Source organism: Musca domestica, unplaced genomic scaffold, assembly GCF_030504385.1.
Source record: "Musca domestica strain aabys unplaced genomic scaffold, Musca_domestica.polishedcontigs.V.1.1 66, whole genome shotgun sequence".
NCBI classification, from domain to species: domain Eukaryota; kingdom Metazoa; phylum Arthropoda; class Insecta; order Diptera; family Muscidae; genus Musca; species Musca domestica.
Window position 1 is genome coordinate 3,977,119 of NW_026712376.1, and position 22,113 is coordinate 3,999,231.

At 36.1% G+C, this 22,113-nt stretch overlaps 1 protein-coding gene across 18 annotated transcripts in view; it reads right to left on the reverse strand.

Annotated features, from left to right (window-relative positions):
* LOC101897554 (serine/threonine-protein kinase mig-15) overlaps nucleotides 1-22,113 on the reverse strand; it is a 137,253-nt gene that overhangs the window by 49,280 nt on the left and 65,860 nt on the right. The window lies entirely within an intron of this gene.

The following is a 22,113-nucleotide window of genomic DNA, read 5'->3' on the forward strand; positions in this document are numbered from 1 at the left end:
GTGGGAATTTGTCTGCATTTGTGAACAGTTTTTTTCTATACCCTCGGCCATACATAGAGGGTATATTATGTTCGTCATTCCATTTGTAACGCATCGATATAATCATTTTAGACATAACAAAGTATATATATTCCGCCCGTCTGTCTGTCTGTTGTAATCACGCTAGAGTCAAACCAAATATGTTCGAAGATGGGCTATATCGGTCCTCGATATCGTATAGCCCACATACAACGGTAGCCCCCGATATTGGGTATTTTGATGATTTTAGCCACATTTTCCAATGGAATTGTCTGAAAATCCACACAAGGAGTTTTTTTCTGAGTACTTTACCCCCTGGAAGAGCATGTCTATATGGGTACCTCCTGATATTCGGTATTTTGATGATTTTAGCTACATTTTTCAATGGAATTCTTTAAAAATCCATATTAGAAGTTCTTTCTAAGCACTTTACCCCCTGCAAGAGAAATGTCTATATAGGTCGGCGATATCGTACAGGATAAGATATAACACTGCAACAAAGTCAAACGCCATATTTTCTTTAATTTTATTGAATGGAAACAAAAAATGTCGGAAATACATGAATTATGGCCTTCAAATGGTCAATGAAACAGTCACACGCTGCCCGAATGTTGCTATGCGGTATTTTGGCCCATTTACGGCGAAGCGCTTGCTTGAGATAATCGACACTTCCAACCTTACTTTCCAAAATACTCCAGACACAATAGCCCAACATATTGGTGTCCGGAGATTTTGGTTGCCATTGTGCGCTGGAAATGAAGCGAAGAACCTAATTTTGTAATCCTTCTTGGGTGGCGCGTGCTGAGTGCAATGGTGCTGAGTCCTGTTGGAATGTCCAAGGTCTGCGGCCAAAATGTTTGCGTGTCGAAGGCTTTAATACACCTTCCAGAATACTTTCGCGATAACATTCGGCATTTATTCCGATGCCATGATCGATTAATAGGTTACGCTACCAGTGTCACGGTAACGAGCGATGGCACGAGACACAAAAGATTTAATCACATTTAAATGCTGGAGTGCTCTAACGAAAACCAAATATAAAGAAATTACACTGTCACGCTTAAATTCCATCACAAATTACTTTTTTCTGGAAAATTATCCGCAAAATGTAATGAGCTGGCACTGAAATATTTTTAAAAGCTGTCAGACGAGTGGCTTAGAAATGACAGCAGTCTGAAGTTGATTGAAGTTTTTTCATAGCCCACATACAAAGGTATCCCCCGATTTTCGATATCATGATTTTCACGGGAGTTATTTAAATTTTCGAATTTAGAATTCGTAATGAGAGCTACAACTTATGACAAAAAATTGCGTATGCAGACCTGAGTCTTCGTATAGCATCCATATAACGGGACCTCCCAATATTCGGTATTTTGATGATTTTAGCGACATTATTTACCGGAGTTGTTTCAAATTTCGTATTTAGAGTTCGTAATGGGTGACAGAAAATTGTCTATGAGGGTCCAGGTCTTCGCATAAGCCCCATATATCAGTACCTCGCTATATTTGGTATTTCGACGACTTCAGGTATAATATTCACCGAAATTGTTTGAAATTTCGTATTTAAAGTTCCTAATAGGTACTATAGCCTGTGACAAAAAAATGTCTATGCAGGCCCACGTCTTCGTAGAGCCCCGATATAACGGTACCTCCCTATATTTGGCATTTGGATGATTTTAGCTACATTATTCACCGTTTTCTTAAGTTTCGTATTTGAATATTGTAATGGCTTATGACAAATGTTGCCTATGCTGGTTCGTATAGACCCCAATATAACGGCTATATTCGGTATTTTTAAGATATAAGCAGAATTTGTAAACGTTTTTTTTTTTTTTTGGAAATTTCCAATTTTGTCCCAAAGTTCGATCCGGCCTTACTTACTGCTTTTATCCTTGTTTGTAAAAACTTTTGTTCTTGAGGGAAAAATAAATTATTGTCGTTGTTCTTGTTTCAATACATCAATTTTCACATTAATTAAAAATCTATGAAAATAAACTGTCCAAACAGAAGATGTCGATTAAACCACGTAATTGCAACTGATCTAGTTTAAAAGCCTTGAAGACAGGACATCATTTAGGTGTCTCTGTTGCTGCACACAACATCATCCTTGGAGATGTTCATTTTTCCGTTAACTCCAGCCATCAGCATTCATTATATTTCTTATTTAAAGCAAGAGGCTCAAAATAAAAAAAGGAAACCGGGTTTGAGACACATTTGCTAATGCTTAGCAAGAGGTATTTCTTTTTTTTTTCTTATCAATTGATAAGAAGCAATAAAAATTTGCAATGTATTTGGTTGTTGGAAAGTTGTTGCCTATCAGCCGGCAGCTTGTCAAACGGTAGTCGTCGCTTTACAAGCCTCGTCTTTATTTAGTCTGTCTTTTATCAGAAGAAAGTTAAAGAAGGCGGCGTTAGAAAAACAACTGCAGATGAGTCGGATGCAACGAAGTAGGCTGGTTGGTTTGTCGATAAAAAAAGTGGTTTGGTCGAATGTTGTTGCTACAGAAAATGGTAAAATCTAAACTAATTACCACAAAGTGAACATCTTTCTAATTATCGTTTTGTAAAGAGGGTTAAGTTGGCGTTCTTTAATCTTAAATGACATCTGATTTGTTTATGATATTTATAAAAAATATATTTATGGCTTTGAATTTGACATATCAATAAAGAAAATGCGTAATCTACACTATCTTTCATCCGGAAATTCCAGAAATAAGATGTTTATCTTTTTATGTAGCCACTTAAGATATTTACAAAGTTTTCCTCGTGATGATTAATGGATTAATTGGATTGGATGACAACAAATAAGCTATGACAGACGAAATGCACTTGGATATGACACATCCCAGCGAAAAACATGGGAGCCATTTAAAAGAAATATGCTACTAAAAGATAATATAACAAGTTAAAAAGTAGCAGTCGGTTTTGGACAATGTTGACCAATTCGTATCTGACCTACCTGATAAAAATGTTACAACGTGCCAGATTTGAACTATGTCGACTACTTCCTATACTTATATGTGCAATATTTTGGAAATGTGGAAATAATATAGCGAACCGAAGTATTCCATTTTCCTATTTCATCTAATACGAATAAAAATATTGGAATGAGCAAACTTTTATGCGAAATCCGAAATGTCTATAAATTACATATTCGTATCAGATTTCTGGCAAGCAAGTTGTAAAGAATCGTCGACTTGTTCCGCATGTTATGACAAATATAAATATTGGAAATTGTGACGCTTTGTGGCTGAGGTACCAGAAGGGGTTGGCAGATCTTTCGTTTGCAAAAATATTTGGATTTGTGAAATTTGAAGATGGTTGAGTTATTTCGCTTTCTTTGGTCGTTTTGTTTTTGTTTTTCAAAATATTGAACCCAAAGTGGGGCAGGTACCAGAAGAAATGGTACGATTTCTACCATCTTTATAACAGATATTGTGCTGATGGAAATATCGAGATGTACTGAGTTTGAATGAAATGGAATGTTGATTACGCGTTTTATAGTTTCGTGGGTATTCTGGGAGGTACCAGAAGAAGTGACCGACATAACCCATCTTCACAGCAGATCCTGTATTAGTAGAAATAATGAGATTTGTGTAATATGTCTCAATAGACGATCTGAAGGGTGTCTCAATAGATGATCTGAAGGACGTCTCAATAGACGATCTGAAGGGTGTCTCAATAGACGATCTGAAGGACGTCTCAATAGACGACCTTAAGGACATCTCAATAGACGAGCTGAAGGACGTCTCAATAGACGGAGTTGAAGGGCGTCGGAATGAGACCAGTTGAAGGGTGTCTGAAGAGACCAGCTGAAGGGTGTCTGAAGAGACCAGCTGAAAGGTGTCTGAAGAGACCAGCTGAAGGACGTCTGAATTAGACTAGTTGAAGGACGTCTCAATAGACGGAGTTGAAGGGAGTCTGAATTCTAAGAGTTGAAGGGCGTCGGAATGAGACGAGCAGAAGAGCGTCTGATTAGACGAGTTGAAGGGCGTCTGAATTAGACGAGTTGAAGGGCGTCTGAATTAGACGAGTTGAAGGACGTCTCAATAGACGGAGTTGAAGGGAGTCTGAATTCGAAGAGTTGAAGGGCGTCGGAATGAGACGAGCTGAAGGGCGTCTGAACAGACCAGCTGAAGGCGCCTGAATAGACGCCAAAGGACGTTTGAATTAGACGAGTTGAAGGGCATCTGAATTAGACGAGTTGAAAGGCGTCTGCATTAGAAGAGTTGAACGGAGTCTGCTAGTACAAAATCTTAAATGTGGCATAATTCGTCAAAATTTCGAATATCCGGAATATAGCTGCTATTCGAAAACGTAGACGTATTACTCAATAGCAGTTAGATTCCTTTACAAACACTAAATGCCCGATTTCCGTTGAAAGATGTGACTAATATTATAAAAATTCCGGATATAGGTAGGTGCTGTTAAATTAGGGACTATGGGAAAAAGTGTAACTATACAGAAAATGTTCTGCCAAAAAAAGTGGAGACATATAGCGGCCAATTGTTAGAATAAAATATTTTTTTATGTCATGCACAACCCAATTACATATAATTGTCATAAATTGAGCCTCCATTTTCCCCTCAACTTTTACTAGTTAGGCTGGAAATGATCCATTACTTTATAGCCAATATTGCTGAAATAGCCTAAAATTATGCAACTGAAACACCCCGAGATTTTTTCATAACTTCTTAATTACCTCATAAATACTTTCGAGAGGAGAAAATCAGAATTTCCTCATTTGTTTGTTTATATTACAAAATATATTCGAAAGAAATTAAATAATGGCCATTAACAAAAATTGAAAAAAAATGCAACTCGTGTTCATTTAAAAAATGCACGTTTTATTTTCAATTCTTTCATAAATTTTTATGTTTTGTTTATATTTTTTGGCGTTACGAACGGAACGGAACAAAACGATACAAACAGATGTTTGGTTAATTTTCTTTGTTTGTATTTCGTTTTTTTTTTTTTTTGGTTTCGTTTGTTTTTTCTCCTCAACAGGTTATCTATTATGGCCTACATTTGGTTGCTGCTGTTGTTGTTGCCTCTTGCGGTTAACAGCCACAAAAAATATAGGTCAGATTTGTGGCAAAGACCACCTTAAAAAAAAACAAGGCGTTTGATTCATTTCTCATTCGCTCGCTTAGGGCAAATATATTTATTGGGGCCCTTAGAGTGGCTACTTTAACAATTTGGTTAATTTGTTAAAATATTTTGTTTTGTTTTCATCATCTGCCGTTTTAAATCTTTGTTTTATGGCAATTCATTTCCAAATATTATTAAATATTCATACAAACCGAAATTTAGCCAGATATACAACCATACCTGCAATAAAAGAACAAGAAAATGAAATTAGTATTGAAATGAAATAGAAAAAATGAGTATTAGAAATATTAACATAACATTTTTGTAAAATTTAGGTACCGGAATGAGCGGACCTATTTTCAATATAAATATTAAGAGATGTCCAGTTTGTAGAAAATCGTAAACACTGTTCGCTTTATATATATTTTTTATCAAAATGTTGATCTATTGTGAAAAAAATACCAGAATGAGATTACACACATCGGGAATCATCGGGACAAAATTCACTTTTTTCAATAACTACAGGAAAAAAAAAACAGGAGATTGTGAAAATTGAGCTAAAAATATAAGACACGTGTATCAGTGTTTAATATGTTTCACATATTTTGAAATTTTCGTATTAAGATTTCCTGAATTCCTTTGATTTTAGGCATAAAGTGCCTTTGGAAATATTGAAGATAAAAACTGGAGGATTATTTTGTCCTTTTTTGAAAATATGGTTAAAAACTCCCTTTAAACGGGATCGCAGTAAGTCAAAATATTCTAAAGAAGTATTTGCCATAAAATTCTACTTTATGTCCTAGAAGACACCAAAGCTCTAACTCTTACCTAAACTTCAGGAATTCATATACTGGGTGAGATAAAAACTGCAAAAAAGTCAAACGTCATAATTTTTTTTTTTTTTTTTTTTTTAATTTTTATTGAATGAAAGCAAAAAATGTCGGAAATAGCATCAAATTTTAGAATAAGTTTAGATTTGTTCGAATTGATCACCTTTGCCACGAATTATGGCTTTCAAACGGCCAGTGAAACCGTCACGCGCTGCCCGAATGTTGCTCTGCGGTATTTTGGTCCATTCTCGGCGAAGCGCTTGCTTGATCGAAAACTTTGGTATTTTTTAGTGCCAACTTTGCTTTCCAAAATAGCAAGCGCTTCGCCGGGAATGGGACTAAATACCGCAGAGCAACATTCGGGCAGCGTGTGACGGTTTCATTGGCCGTTTAAAGGCCATAATTCGAACAAATTTAAACTTATTTTAAAATTTTATGATATTTTCGACATTTTATGCCTTCATTTAATAAAATTTAAAACAAAAGTTAAAAATTATGGCGTTTGACTTTGTTGCGGTTTTTTATCTCACCCTCTGTGTTAATATTATTAATTATTGTTCGAAAACTAGGATACCTAGGGAAAAGGTAATACCACCCAATGACTTGCTATATTCGAAATCCATTTCCGATATAGAAAAATTTGCGCCTTTTGGAAAATTTAAATTTTTTGTAGTGTCTAATTATAGCTTCGCTTTATCCTTGGGACAAATTCTAAAAATGTATATTGAAACGACTCAACTTAACAATCAATATTTCAAAGCATTACAAATTATTAAACGAACATTTCAATAACCTCTCCCAACACAGTCACATATCGTAATAAAATCTCCATTGCATGATGTTTGCCAACTAGTAACGCATGAATGAATTTCATTTGTAATTGAAATATACATCATTCGAATATCTACACTTGCCTCCGTTCAAAAGCACCCAAAAAATAAGAGACAGATTTATTATTGGTCATCAACCACCTCCAATCTGCATTTCCAAACATACACACACACACACAGACTCACACACAGATTTGCCTACTCGCTCGCCTTTTTTTCATATTTTATATGAATGAACCGATAGAAATGTACTTTCACTCTTCATACGTACGAAACATTTGAATATTCATAAAATTGAAATCGAATTAAATTATGGAATTATTTGGAACATAATCGGATCGTGTTTTTATGTAAAATGGTTTTGTGATTCATTGAAACATTCATTTGGTTAAGTGGAATGCGTAATAAAACTTAAGTTCGGAAACTTCGTTTTGCCAAAAAAAAACCTGTTGTTCATTCAATTTTAGAAATATCCCAAAACTTTCGCGTGGGAATTTTCAAATGTTTTTGGCTTTTAACATATAAATGATAAATATATGATATTCTTTTCAAATCAATTCCCACGATCAGAGCAACTAACTGGCCAATAATCCTTAATTTGATAACGGTAATATTATCCCGAAGGGACGAACCATAAATAAGGATTTTATAAATATTTCGACAAATTTGAATTTTTTGCAGATAAAAACACAAGAATTATTTTGGCAGAAAATTTTAACCTTCAAAGGTCCCAAAACAAAGGAGTCTTTTGGTCCTTTTTTGAAAATATGGTTAAAAACTCCCTTTAAACGTGATCGTAGCAAGTTAAAATATTCTACAAAATTAACCGTCATAACATTCTACTATAGGTCCCAGAAGCTCGTTTATTATACCCTACACCACATAGTGCTCTTTAGCTCTTTTGAGTCTATTTTCTTTCTGTTGCGGTGTAAGTTTTTGCACTTTTTCGAATTTCAATGGCTTTACCCCGAGCTCATTTTTCAATATTTGCCGTATGGAATATTGCGATATGTTCAGCTCACGAGCCATTTTTCGGCAACTGCGACGCGTTTGAAGTACAATTTTAACCCTAAAACGTGTTCTTTATATAAATATGGATTTTTGGCGTTTAGGTAACATTTAGAGTTTTGATGTCTTCTACGACCTATAGTAAAATTTTGTGACAAATACTTCTGTAGAATATTTTGACTTACTATGATCCGGTTTAAAGGGAGTTTTTAACCATATTTTCAAAAAAGGACCAAAAAGTCCCATTTATTGACTGGCTTGAGGGTTAAATTTTGTGACCAAAATATTCATGGTATTTTTTAACTGTAATATTGCCAAATACACTATATACCAAATATCAATGGATTTCAAGGAATCTTGCTACAAAAATTTCAAAAAAAAAGTAAAGAAAGTCTTAAAGTCGGGCGGGGCCGACTTTATGATACCCTACACCACTTTGCTAATTTAGTTGAGCTCCACATAACAATTAAAAGTTTTTATGGGAGAATTCAATCATACACGCTATGATTATAATTAAAATTTAAAGTTCAAAGGACTAAATATGCCGAAGCATTTCCATCTTTTAAATTCGGACTTGTATTGCCCATTTGGTGCACAATTAATTTGAAATCGGATAAAAATATATATGGGAGCTATATCCAAATCGGAACCGATCTCGATAAAATTTGGCAAAGAAATTTCTGAGCTGTATTTGATATATTTCCCTGAATATCGTTGTTACGGAGCTATATATATATATATATGGGAGCTAAAGCTATATATCTGAACCGATCTTCACCAAATTTGATATACCAGCTTCTAGACTCAATTCGGTCGTATGTGCCAAATTCCATCCCATTTCGGCAAGTATTAGACGTTTGGTGCACAATAAAAGTAAATCGGACGAAGATATATATGGGAGCTATATCCAAGTCTGAACCGATCTTGATAAAATTTGGCAAATGTATTTCTGAGCTGTATTTCATATATATATTTCCCCAAATATTGTTGTTGCAGAGTGCATATTACGGCTGCTGAGGACAAAAATAAGAAATCGGATAAACAATATATATGGTATAGGTATAGATATATTTGAACCGATTTCGATCAAATTTGGCATACTTATTTTCAGGCCTTACTTGGTTGTATGTGCAAAATTCCATACTATTCGGGCTGATATTACACGTTTGGTGCCCAATAAAAGGCAAATCGGACGAAGATATGTATGGGAGCTATATCTAATTTGTTGCCGATTATCTCCAATTTCAATACGGTTCGTCCTTGGGCCAAACAAATGATCTGTGCAAAATTTCATCTGGATTGGGCAATAAATGCGACCTGTACTTTGTATACAAAAATACATGGACAGACGTACGGACGGACATGCATAAATCGACTCAGAATGTAATTCTATGCAGATCATCAAAAGGAATTATGGGTCTATCTCGTTTCTTTTTGCCTGTTACAAACAAATGCACAAAGACATAATACCCTGACCACCTTGTGGTGTAGGGTATAAGGGAGGAAGATGGGGGAACCTTAGCCCCTCTCCATTTAGGATACTTTGCAAAGTAAACTTTCAAAACGCCGATGCATGTATTTTATATTTTTAGCTCTATTTAAATATTCTACTGAATTTAATCTACCAGTAATTTAATAAACCGACATAAGATGATACTATCGGCAAGACCGACTGATACCTTTTTAACTTTTTTTTACAAATTTTGTGATATTTCCAAATATTGCTCCTTTTCGGATTGGCGCCATCTTTGAAGCTAATTTGACTTAAGGACTTTAAATACAAATTTAATGAAAAAATAACTAATTTAATGCCTTCATTTAAAAATTCTGAATTATTTTCAAGCTTTCCATTAAAGACAGGGGTAAAAAATGTAGTTTATTTTTCTTGTTCTCCTCCCTCCTTACGTTTTCGCACTGTTTGTTTTAATATTTATTCTTCATAGTTGGTTGCATCTTGACAACATCGATGATTGTGGCCCATTGAATGTTTGCAAAGAAAGCGATACAACAACAACAAGAACAAAATCAGCAGCAGCAGCAGCCACAGCAACAACATGAAAGTCAATGTAACTGCAACGTCAAACGATAACGACAACTGTTGAAATGTCATTCGTTGTATGGGGTCAATGGATCATGCTACAAAAAGGGGAAAAAAAAAACTAACGAGACCAACAACAACATTAAGAAAATGTCGTTCACACAGAAAAGGAAATGAAACGACGCCCACACACCAGACACTCCTCAAGAAGGCACAGAAGACGAACGAAGAGTACGAGGACGGAGAAATACATTTTCTGGTTTAATTTAATAAAAACAATTGCTGCGAAGTTTAAGAGACATTGGGAAAGGTTAACATTTCAGCTGCTCTGATGCTGTACAATGTCCGATAATGAAAGAGAAACTTTGTATTTTGACGATGACATTTCCTCTCCTTTAATCTTTGACCTCTCGGCTGGTCAAAAATTGACATTTAATGTTTGAAGTTGTAATCTGTATTGTGAGGTTAATATTTCGAGTTGCCAGTTGAATATTATGGAATCCGATCTGACGGCCAAAAAAAAAAAAATTGTTATAAAAAACAGGCCGAAGTTTCAATATCCTGCCACGGGGACGTATGTAGAAAGCATGTGCGAAACCAACGGCGAGGGTTGCCAAAAAAAAACCTTTCCATGTAAAAAACATTTCAGAAAAATACCCTTCGGGCGGCAAACCTTTAAACAAACTTTTAGGGTTCGCAAACTGAGGTTATAACAGGCAATATTTTCTTTCTTAACTTGTCGGTCTTTGGCCTTTGTTTGGCTAAATGGCCTTGTGACATATAAAACAGTATCAGTAGGTTTTGCCGACAGATGTATACCTCCAGCCTTGACTTATATTTATTCAAAATGTTGACCCCTCCGAAGCAGTTGGCCAATATTGAAGCAGTTGGCCAATATTGAACAATTCGTATCTGACCTAAGACTGATATAAATATTACAACGTGCCAGATTCGGACTATATCGACTACTTCCCTCTCTTCATTTGAGATATGTGAGAAATTTTAGAAAATGTTGAAATGTACGTGCGGTACCAGGTATAGTCGACCGAAGTATTTAATGTTCATAATTCATCTAATACAAACAAAAATATTAGTATGGGCAAAATAACAAGTAAATCGAATATTTAAATCCAATTTTATGCGAAATCACAAATTCCGATAGATTACATATTCATCTCAGGTTTTCGGTTGAGAGAAATAATTAGATATAGAAAGTTGTAAAGAATCGCGGACTTGTTTCGCAAGATATGACCGATAAAAGTATTGAAAATTGTGACCCGATGTGGGTGAGATACCAGAAGCGGTTCGCAGATATACAGGGTGAGATGAAAAAAATTTCAGACTGCTGTCACTTCCAAGCCACTCGTCCGACAACTGTTAAAATTATTCCAATGGCAGCTCATTATATTGTTTACAAGCGTACAAAAGCATGGGGAGAATTTTCCCGAAAAAGAGTTATTCGTGATGGAATTCAAGCGTGATTTTTTTATATTTGGCTGGAAACCACAAGTGGCTATCGTTAGAGAACTCCAGCCTTAAAATGTGAATAAATCTTTTGTGTCTCGTACCATCGCTCGTTACCGTGATACTGGTATTGTAGCCCGACGTCAAGGAAGTCGACGAAAGAAAACGGCAACATTAGCAGAAAGGTTTCGAAAAGTAAAGAAGCGACTTGATCGAAACCCGCGTCGCAGTTTCCGAAAAAGGGCTCGTGAGCTGAACATATCGCAATATTCCATACGGCAAATATTGAAAAATGAGCTCGGGGTAAAGCCATTGAAATTCGAAAAAGTGCAAAAACTTACACCGCAACAGAAAGAAAATAGACTCAAAAGAGCTAAAGAGTTGCTTCGCTTGGCCGAAAGTGTTGAACTGCCTAATTTGGCTTTCTCCGATGAGAAAACATTCGTGGTCCAGCAGTTTGTAAACAAACAAAATGATTGTGTTTACTTGCCGAAGAGGTCAGCTGAAAATGTGCACCTTCGGTTGGCCACCAGAACTTAAGCGCCGGCGCCGGCCATGGTGATGGTGTGGGCCGCCATAACAGCCGATGGACGCTCTCGACCGTGGCATCAGAATAAATGCCGAATATTATCGCGAAAATATTCTGGAGGGTGTATTAAAGCCTTGGACACGCAAGCATTTTGGCCGCAGACATTGGACATTCCAACAGGACTCAGTACGCGCCACCCAAGAATGGTTACAAAATGAGGTTCCTCGCTTCGTTTTCAGCGCACAATGACCACCAAAATCCCCGGATACCAATCCGTTGGACTATTGTGTCTGGCGTATTTTGGAAAGCAAGGCTGGCACTAAAAATGCCAAAGTGTCGTTCACCTCAAGCAAGGGCTTCGCCGGGAATGCGCCAAAATACCGCAGAGCAACATTCGGGCAGCGTATGACGGTTTAGCCGTATGAAGGCCATAATTCGTGCCAAAGGTGACCAATTCGAACAAATCTAAACTTATTCTAAAATTTGATGCCATTTCCGACATTTTTTGCTTTAATTCAATATCATTAAAAAAAAATCTAAAAATTATGGCGTTTGACTTTGTTGCCGTTTTTTTATTTCACCCTGTATATCATCTTCACCTCGGATCGTGTGTTAGCAAAACTGTTCGGTTGTTTGAAATTTAAAGCGCATTGGATGCTTATTTCACTTTTGTTGAGGGTTTTGTTTTTCAAAATCTCGAATCCTATGTAGGGGAGGTACCAGAAGAAATGATCCGATCTATATAATCTTTTTAACAAATCTTGCGTTGATGGAAATATTGAGATGTACCAAGTCTGGAATCGGACCAGAAGTAGTGGACCGATATATGCCATCTTCACAGCAGATCTTGTGTTAATAGAAATAATGGGATGTGTATCATATGAAGAGAACTGGATGCTTATTTCAGATTTTATGCTCGTTTTGGTAATTCAAAAAGTTGACCTCTTGTGGGGGAGGTACAAGAAGGAATGGTCCGATATCTGCCATATTTATAACAGATCTAGTGCTGATAGAAATACTGAGATGCGCCAAGTTTTAATGGAATCGGATGTTACTTTCGCGTTTTATAAGCTTCATAACAATTTCAAACCGTTGTGGGCGAGGTACCAAAAGGAGTGGACCGATATATTCCATTTTCACACCTGACTTTGGGTTAATAAAAATATGATTATGTGTCTAATTTAAAGGTTATCGGACTCTTACATCACATTTTATAAGAGTTATGATAATTCAAAATCTTGACCCTTTGTGGGGGAGGAGTGGACCGATAATGTCCTTTTTCGCACCCGACCTAGCACTTATGCAAATATTACGATTTGCAAAGTTGGAATGAAATCGGATTAGCACTTTTTTTCTGTGCGGTAAAATATTTTTTTAATAAAATTTCTACCTTTTGTGGGGGATGTACCAAAAGGAGTGGACCGATATTTCCCATCTCCGAACTCAATTTAAGTTTGATAATATTAATACGATGTACCAAGTTTGGACTAAATCGGATACTCTCTTCGAGAGTTATCGTGCACACCAGCCAGCCAGAGCAAACTATAACTCCGTCAAATTTTGCGGAAATCGGTCAAGATCAAAATATAGCTTCCATATATTAGTTCCATCTGATGTCAAATTTTGACCGCTCTACATTCGTAATACGTATTCAATAAAGATTCTAGTCGGTATGATTTCCTCCACACTAAATTCCCAATATAACCCTTCTTTTTTTCTGCGTAGCGTTTCTAAAAATACTATCATATAGGCGGTTCAATCCGATTTTAGTTCTTTCCTTACTGTTTTTTTAAATTCTTACCATTTTTTAGCCATAAGGCTAGCATGCCTTCAGCCTTTATTGAAATTCTTCCAAAAAAATTGGAGCAAATATTTTAGTAAAATTTTCAAAACAAATTATTTTTATTCTTTTTTATCACAATTTTTCAATGTGGAATGTCAATGACTTGGATTTAGTAAATTAAATTAAATAAAAAAACACCTAATTGTTGTTGTTTTTGTGCATTTTTTATTTCCATTGGAGATCAGTTGTGGCGATGAGATTGAATGGCTCAAAAAACAGAAAACAGAAAAAAACAGTGAACAACTTCAAATGGAAGCAAACTGTGACAGTGACTGCCAAATAACATGAATAAAAAAAAACATCTACAACAATGACAACAGCAACAATTATAAAATAAAAAAACGTTTTTAAAATAGTTTTGTTTTTTTTTTACATTTTCAGCGTTTTTATTTTGTTTGTTGTTGGCGTTTAACCGTCGTCGCTGGTGTTGATGTTGTTGCTGATGATTTGTGTAATAATTGTTTTGTAGCGTTTTTAAGGTTATTCGAGTGTTTTATTTTCATTTTTTTTTCTTTTTGTTGTAGTTTTATTTAATGATGTTAAAGCAAAAATTATTTTGACATTGAACTTTTTTGCCTTGTTTTTGCTCCACACAAAAGAAAATAAGCAAAAATATTTGATAATAAAAAAAATATCAAGAGAAAAAACGGACAGTGTTTGGGTGGTCCGAATGGCTTTCAGCTTCATCAATGTGAGATGGGGGCTTTCGGAACACCTATCCTTCCTTATAATTGGGGAGTTTGCAAAGTACTCTCGTTTGAAAAATGTATGTGGAAATAGTAAAGGAGCTCACTCTAGAAACCAGTAAAGAAAGTCTTAAAGTCGGGCGGGGCCGACTTTATAATACCCAACACTACTTTGCTAATTTAGTAGAGTTGCGCATAACAATTAAAAGTTTTTATGGGAGAATTCAATCATACACGCTATGATTATAATTATAATTTAAAGTTCATAGGACTAAATATGCCGAAGCATTTGTATCTTTTAAATGCGGACTTGTATTGCCCATTTGGTGCACAATTAATTTGAAATCGGATAAAGGTATATATGGGAGCTATATCCAAATCGGAACCGATCTCGATAAAATTTGGCAAAAATATTTCTGAGCTGTATTTGATATATTTCCCTGAATACCGTTGTTACGGAGTGCATATTACGGCTGTAACAAATATAACAAATAGGAAGAACAGTATATATGGGAGCTATAGCTATATCTGAACCGATCTTCACCAAATTTAACAAACTAGCTTCTAGACTCAATTCGGTCGTAAGTGCCAAATTTCATCCAATTTGAGCAAGTATTAGACGTTTGGTGCACAATCAAAAATAAATCGGACGAAGTTATATATGGGAGCTATATCCAAATCTGAACCGATCTCGATAAAATTTAGCAAATGTATTTCTGATCTATATTTGATATATTTCCCCAAATATTGTTGTTACTGAGTGCATATTACGGCTGCGGAGGACAAAAATAACAAATCGGATGAACAATATATATGGGAGCTATAGCTATATCTGAACCGATTTCAATCAAATTTGGCATACTTATTTTCAGGTCCAATCTGATCGTACGTGCAAAATTCCATATTTTTCGGACTGATATTACACGTTTGGTGCACAATAAAAGGCAAATCGAACGAAGATATATATGAGAGCTATATCTAAATTTTGACCGATTATCTCCAATTTTGAATAGGGTTCGTCCTTGGGCCAAACAAATGATTTGTGCAAAATTTCATCTGGATTGGGCAATAAATGCGAACTGTACTTTGTTTACAAAAATACATGGACAGACGGACGGACGGACATGCATAAATCGACTCAGAATGTGATTCTATGCAGATCATCAAAAGGAACTATGGGTCTATCTCGTTTCCTTTTGCCTGTTACAAACAAATGTACAAAGACATAATACCCTGACCACCTTGTGGTGAAGGGCATAAAAAATGTCTTCCAATGCACCTGCTGAAGCGGACTCGTCTGTATAGACGTTAAATAAATATGTTAGATAGTCCCACAAAAAAATTGACTAAAGGCGTTAAATCGCAACACCTAAGCGGCCAATTGACCGCTCCCAAACGTGAAATAAAATGGTCACCGAATTGACTTTTTTCGATGCACTGGTAGCTTTTGGAATGCTTCCGGCTGACTGAGGCAAATATGAGCTTCATTGCGGAACACCAATTTTTGCATAAAAAACTAAAAAGGTATCAGTCGATATATACAGAGGTATACCCTCAGCCAATGTTCAATTATTAAAATATATTTTGTCTTCTGTTATGATAATTCAAACTGTCGACCCTTTATGCAGTAGGTTCCGAAGGAGTTGGCTAATATTGTCAAATTTCGTATCGCGCCTAACTAAATATGATCTAAATATTGCGACTTTGGACTATAACGACAACTTCCTTCATTTTATTTTAGATATGGGATGATTTAAAAATAAAATGTTTAAATATGCGCGAGGTACCAGCTATGGTGGACCGAATAATTCCATTTTCACACCTCATAGAATACAGATAAGAATATTGGCATGGGTAAAATGGCAATTTTATGTGAAATCATAAATTCCGATAAATTCCATATTCATATTTCTGGTTCAGAGCAAAATTTAGAAAGAGCTTGTTGTAAAGAATCGGTGACCATTTCGTAAGTTATGAGAGCTATAAATATTTAAAATTGTAATTCTTTGTTGGTGGAGGTACCAGAAGAAGTGGGCCCATATCTATCATCTTCACTCGAGATGTTGTGTGAATAAAAATAATCCGATGTGTGAAATTTAAAGAGAATCGAATGCCTATTTCGCATTTTATAAGGGTGATAATTATTCAAAATGTTGACCTTATTGTGGGAAGGTACCAGAATTAGTGGTCCGATATAAAGGGTGAGATAAAAACTGCAACAAAGTCAAACGCCATAATTTTAACATTTTTTTTTTTAATTTTATTGAATGAAAGCAAAAAATGTCGGAAACAGCATCAAATTTTAGAATAAATTTAGATTTGTTCGAATTGATCACCTTTGGCACGAATTATGGCCTTCAAACGGCCAATGAAACCGTCACTCGCTGCCCGAATGCTGCTCTGCGGTATTTTGGACCATTCCCGTCGAAGCGCTTGCTTTAGGTGATCGACACTTTGGTATTTTTTAGTGCCAACCTTGCTTTCCAAAATACTATAGACGCAATAGCTAAACAGATTGCTATCTGGAAGTTTTGGTGGCCATTGTGCGCTGAAAATGAAGCGAGGAACCTAATTTTCTAACAATGTGCACATTTTCAGCTGACCTCTTTGGCAAGTAAACACGATCATTTTGTTTGTTTACAAACTGCTGGACAACGAATGTTTTCTCATCGAACAAAAACCAAATTCGACAGTTCGCCACTTTCGGTCAAGCGAAGAAACTCTTTAGCTCTTTTGAGTCTATTTTCTTTCCGTTGCGTTGTAAGTTCTTGCACTTTTTGGAATTTCAATGGCTTTACCCCGAGCTCATTTTTCAATATTTGCCGAATGGAATATTGCGAATAGATCAGCTCACGAGCCATTTTTCAGCCACTGCGATGCGGGTTTCGATCAAGTCGCTTCTTTACTTTTCGAACCATTTCTGCTGATGTTGCTGTTTTCTTCCATCCACTTCCTTGACGTCGGGCTACGCTACAAAGTATCACGGTAACGAGAGATGGTACGAGACACAAAACATTTATTCACATTTAAATGCTGAAGTGATCTAACGATAGCCACTTGTGGTTTTCCAGCCAAATATAAAGAAATCACACTATCACGCTTAAATTCCATCAAGAATAACTTCTTTTCTGGAAAATTCTCACCAAAGTGTTTTTGTACGCTTGTAAAGAATATAATGAGCTGTTATTGGAATAATTTTAATAGCTGTCGAACGAGTGGCTTAGAAATGACGGCAGTCTGAAGGTAGTTGTAGTTTTTTCATCTCACCCTGTATTCCATCTTCCCAGTAAATCCAGTGTTAGTAGAGATATTGAGATTTTAAAAGTGATTTTTTACCTATCTTCACACCAGATCTTGTGTTGATAGAAAGATCGGGATGTGCCGAGTTTGAAAGAAATCCGATACTCATCTCGCGATTTACTATCTTCGTGACAAATCAAAATGTTGACCAGTGAGTGAGGTACAAGTGGTCCGATAGATTCCATCTTCACACCAGATCTTGTGTTGATAGAAATATCGGGATGTGCCGAGTTTGAAAGATTTACAATCCTCGTGACTATTCAAAATGTTGACCCGTGAGGGAGGTACAAGTGGTCCGATAGATTCCATCTTCACACCAGATCTTGTGTTAATGAAATATTGGGATGTGCCGAGTTTTAAGGGAAACGGATGCTCATGTCGGGTTTTATGAACTTCGTGGTTATTCCAAATGTTGACCTGTTGTAAGGGAGGTCCCAGAAGGAGTGGATCGATAACTAAAATGAGCTTCGTGATTATTCAAAACGTTGACCGTTGTGGGGGTACCACCTATAAGGATTGGGCCGATATTGCCCATCCCCGAACTCGATATAAGTTTTATGATAATATTACAGTGTACCAAGTTTGACCAAATCGGAGTTATCGTGCGTACCAGCCAGACGGACGGACATAGCTAGATTGACTCGAAATTTCCTGAAACGGATTTGGTCCAATGAGACTGAGGGTCTAAAACCGCTATTTCGACTAGGCACATTTTGAGCGTATCAAATGATATATACCCTCTGTAGCCATATGGCTGAGGGTATAAAAAGAGATCAAATTTTAAGAGTTAATATGATATATACCCCCGCCAGCCATATGACTGAGGGCAAAGTAAAGAAACATTGGATCTTTAAGTATATATAGTTTATAATATACCAAAAATACACACAATGTATTCTAATATCAGCAATAGCTAATATGACTTTCGTACTCCCTTTTCCACAGTAAAAACCACAAATTAGTTTATATTAAATACGTTTTTTTTTTTTTTTTTGTTTCTATTCCCTTTTATCATCATCACTTCAATTTATTTATTCAATTTAAAATTAAAATAAATTCTCGCATGCCAATGAACTATGCGTGTCATCAGCGCGGTTGCTTGGTTGGTGGTTAAGTTAATATACCCTCCATAGTATGGTGGAGGGTATAAAAAGTACGAAAAGTACTAAATAGTGTTAACATTGGTGTTTGGGGAAGGAATAGAACTGGAAATCTGAAATTTGGAGTGCGAGTCTGTGATGTTGTATAGGATAGACAAACTAAAGAGTTTTTCGAAATTCCAACAATACGTGTACCAAAAGTACTAAAATGCACTAAATTTGGTACGCCATAGAATTTTGTGAAGGGATTGTGGAAAAATCTTGAAACTATGGTATGAGAATCAATTCTTGGAAATGAGGTTGATGTAAGGAGGTGGTTTCAGAAATGTGTACCAAGTGTAAGAACTGTACTAAATATGGTACATGGTATTACCAGAAGAAGAAGCTGGTAATATGAAAGGTTGGTATTGTTGCTGCTGTTGCACTGCTGGTGTGGAGGGGTAAAATAAAGAGTCGGGGTTGGAAATTCGTTGAACAAGCGTACGATATGGACTAACTAAATAGTACTGATTATGTTTGAAATCTGAAATTTAGCGTTACGGTCGCTGTAAGCTTATAGGATTGAGAAATTAAGTTGGTTTTAGAAATGTGTAATAGAAGTGTACGAAAAGTACTAAATAGTACTATGTTTGGTACAACTTGATAATGGGTGTACAAATAGTGATGCAAATCTAAAATTTGGAAATGTGTACTATAAGTGTACAAAATGTACTAAATGGTATTATATTTAGTATTTGGTGAAGGCATAGAGATACAATTCTGAAATTTGATATTTAGATTACTCATGATGTCTGTGTTCAAGATTTGGCAGTGGTTTGGAAATGCTTCGTATATATGTACATAAAGTTCTAAATGGTACTAAATTTAGCATTGTGTGAAGCGAAAATGCTGAAACCGTGAAATGTTACATTGCGATAACTATTGGGGTGTAGGATTGAGATATGGAACAGTTTTGCAAATTAGTACTAAAATTATACGAAAAGTACTAAAAGTTTCTAAATTTGATATTGAGTGAGATGAAAAAACTGCAACCAATTTCAGACTGTTGTCATTTCAAAGCCACTCATCCGACAGCTGTTGAAATTATTCCAGTGACAGCTCATTATATTGTTTACAAGCGTACAAAAGCAATTTGGTGAGAATTTTCCAGAAAAAAGTTATTCGTAATGGAATTCAAGCGTGATAGTGTGATTTCTTTATATTTGGCTGGAAACGCACAAATGGCTATCGTTAGGGCACTCCAGCATTTAAATGTGAATAAATCTTTTGTGTCTCGTACCATCGCTCGTTACCGTGATACTGGTAGTGTAGCCCGACCTCAAGGAAGTGGAAGGAAGAAAACAGCAACATCAGCAGAAATGGTTCGAAAAGTAAAGAAGCGACTTGATCGAAACCCGCGTCGCAGTGACCGAAAAATGGCTCGTGAGCTGAACATATCGCAATATTCCATTCGGCAAATATTGAAAAATGAGCTCGGGTTAAAGCCATTGAAATTCAAAAAAGTCCAAGAACTTACACCGAACCGCAACAGGAAGAAAATAGACTCAAAAGAGCTATAGAGTTGCTTCGCTTGGTCGAATGTGGTGAACTGCCGAATTTGATTTTCTCCGATGAGAAAACATTCGTTGTCCAGCAGTATGCAAACAAACAAAATGATCGTATTAACTTACCAAAGTGGTCAGCTGAAAATGTGCACCTTTGGCTGGCCACCAGAACTCAAACGCCAGCCATGGTGATGGTGTGATCCGCCATAATAGTCGCTCTCTCCTTGTGTTAATCGACCGTGGCGTCAGAATAAATATTCTGGAGGGTGTATTAAAGCCTTGGGCACGTAAACATTTTGGCCGCAGACCTTGGATATTCCAACAGGGCTCTGCAACCTTGCACTAAGCACGAGCCACCCAAGAATTGTTACAAAATGAGGTTTCTCGCTTCATTTCCAGCGCACAATGGCCACCAAAATCTCCGGATACCAATCCGTTTGAATTTTGTGGCTGGGGTACTTTGGAAAGCTGTGATATTTTGGAATGCAAGGTTGGCACTAAAAAATACCCAAGTGTCGATCTCCTCAAGCAAGCGCTTCGCCGGGAATGGGCCAAAATACCGCAGAGCAACATTTGGGCAGCGTGTGACGGTTTCATTGGCCGTTTGAAGGCCATAATTCGTGCCAAAGGTGACCAATTCGAACAAATCTAAACCTAATCTAAAATTTGATGCTATTTCCGACATTTTTTGCTTTCAATCAATGAAATTAAAAATAAAAATGTAAAAATTATTGCGTTTGACTTTTTTGCAGTTTTTTTTATCTCACCCTGTATGTTCTGTTCTGAGATTTATAGTAAAATTTTGCGTGGAGTATTTCTTTTTTTGACACCTTCTGATCTTTTCAAAGCCCTCCACCATAAGATGGAGTTATGCCATTCTGCTTGCTATACTTCGAGATATTCGTCAGAGACCTCTTAGTTAAAATTTGTGGAAATCACTAGCTTTCAAATTGAATGAAGGTAGGATAATACAATTTTACTCAATTGTGTTTGAATTTGTAATTTGATATTGTAAATGGGCCCAGCTGGTAGGTCAATATTTTGGCACAGCCCCATACAACGGTACCACATTTTAAAGGGGACCGTTTTAAAGTTGGTATTTGGAGATTTCTGCCTTCACGGTCCATATTTTCGGAGAGCCTCAAAATGTGTGAACACGTTTTTAACGGAATCGTTTTAAAGTTGAAACCACGGAACCTTCCAATATTCAGTTGTTTTTGATAATTAAATTATATTTTATAAAGGAATTGTTTCAATTTGGAGTTCGAAATGGCTAGCACCTCTAGTGACGAAAATTCTCTCAACGGGTCCACGTTTTCGGACAGACCCAATATAACTGAGCCTCCCGAAATTGCCGCATTGTTCAACGAAATTTTTGAAAATTTGTATTGCCTTATGTTTGAAATAAAATATTTCTGACTACGAATTTATGGCAATTTTCGCAACAAAACTTGAAATTTGTTGTTAGTTAACATTAAGAGAAAAAAATACAACAAAATAAATTAAAGTTAAATGGAGTTTTCTTTCTTTTTGTTTAGAAAATAAAAATCTTTAATGTCATTTTTTCCCTTCGTTTCATTTAAAAATACCGCCCATAGTTTTTATTTTAGCCTCATTACTAAGTTAGCCTTAGATGTGCTGTGTTTACTTGGCATTAATTGTGGCCCTAGCTAGTGCACTCTGTTTTAGATGTTTAGATGATGGTGTGGCTGCCAGTGCGGCGGCGGCAGTGGAGGAGGAGTAGGCAATAATGAGGTCACTTTTGTGTTGTTGGCTGTTGCAGCTTGCCCAATGACCCACTTTAGCTAAATTCTTTCATTACTTTTTTCCGAA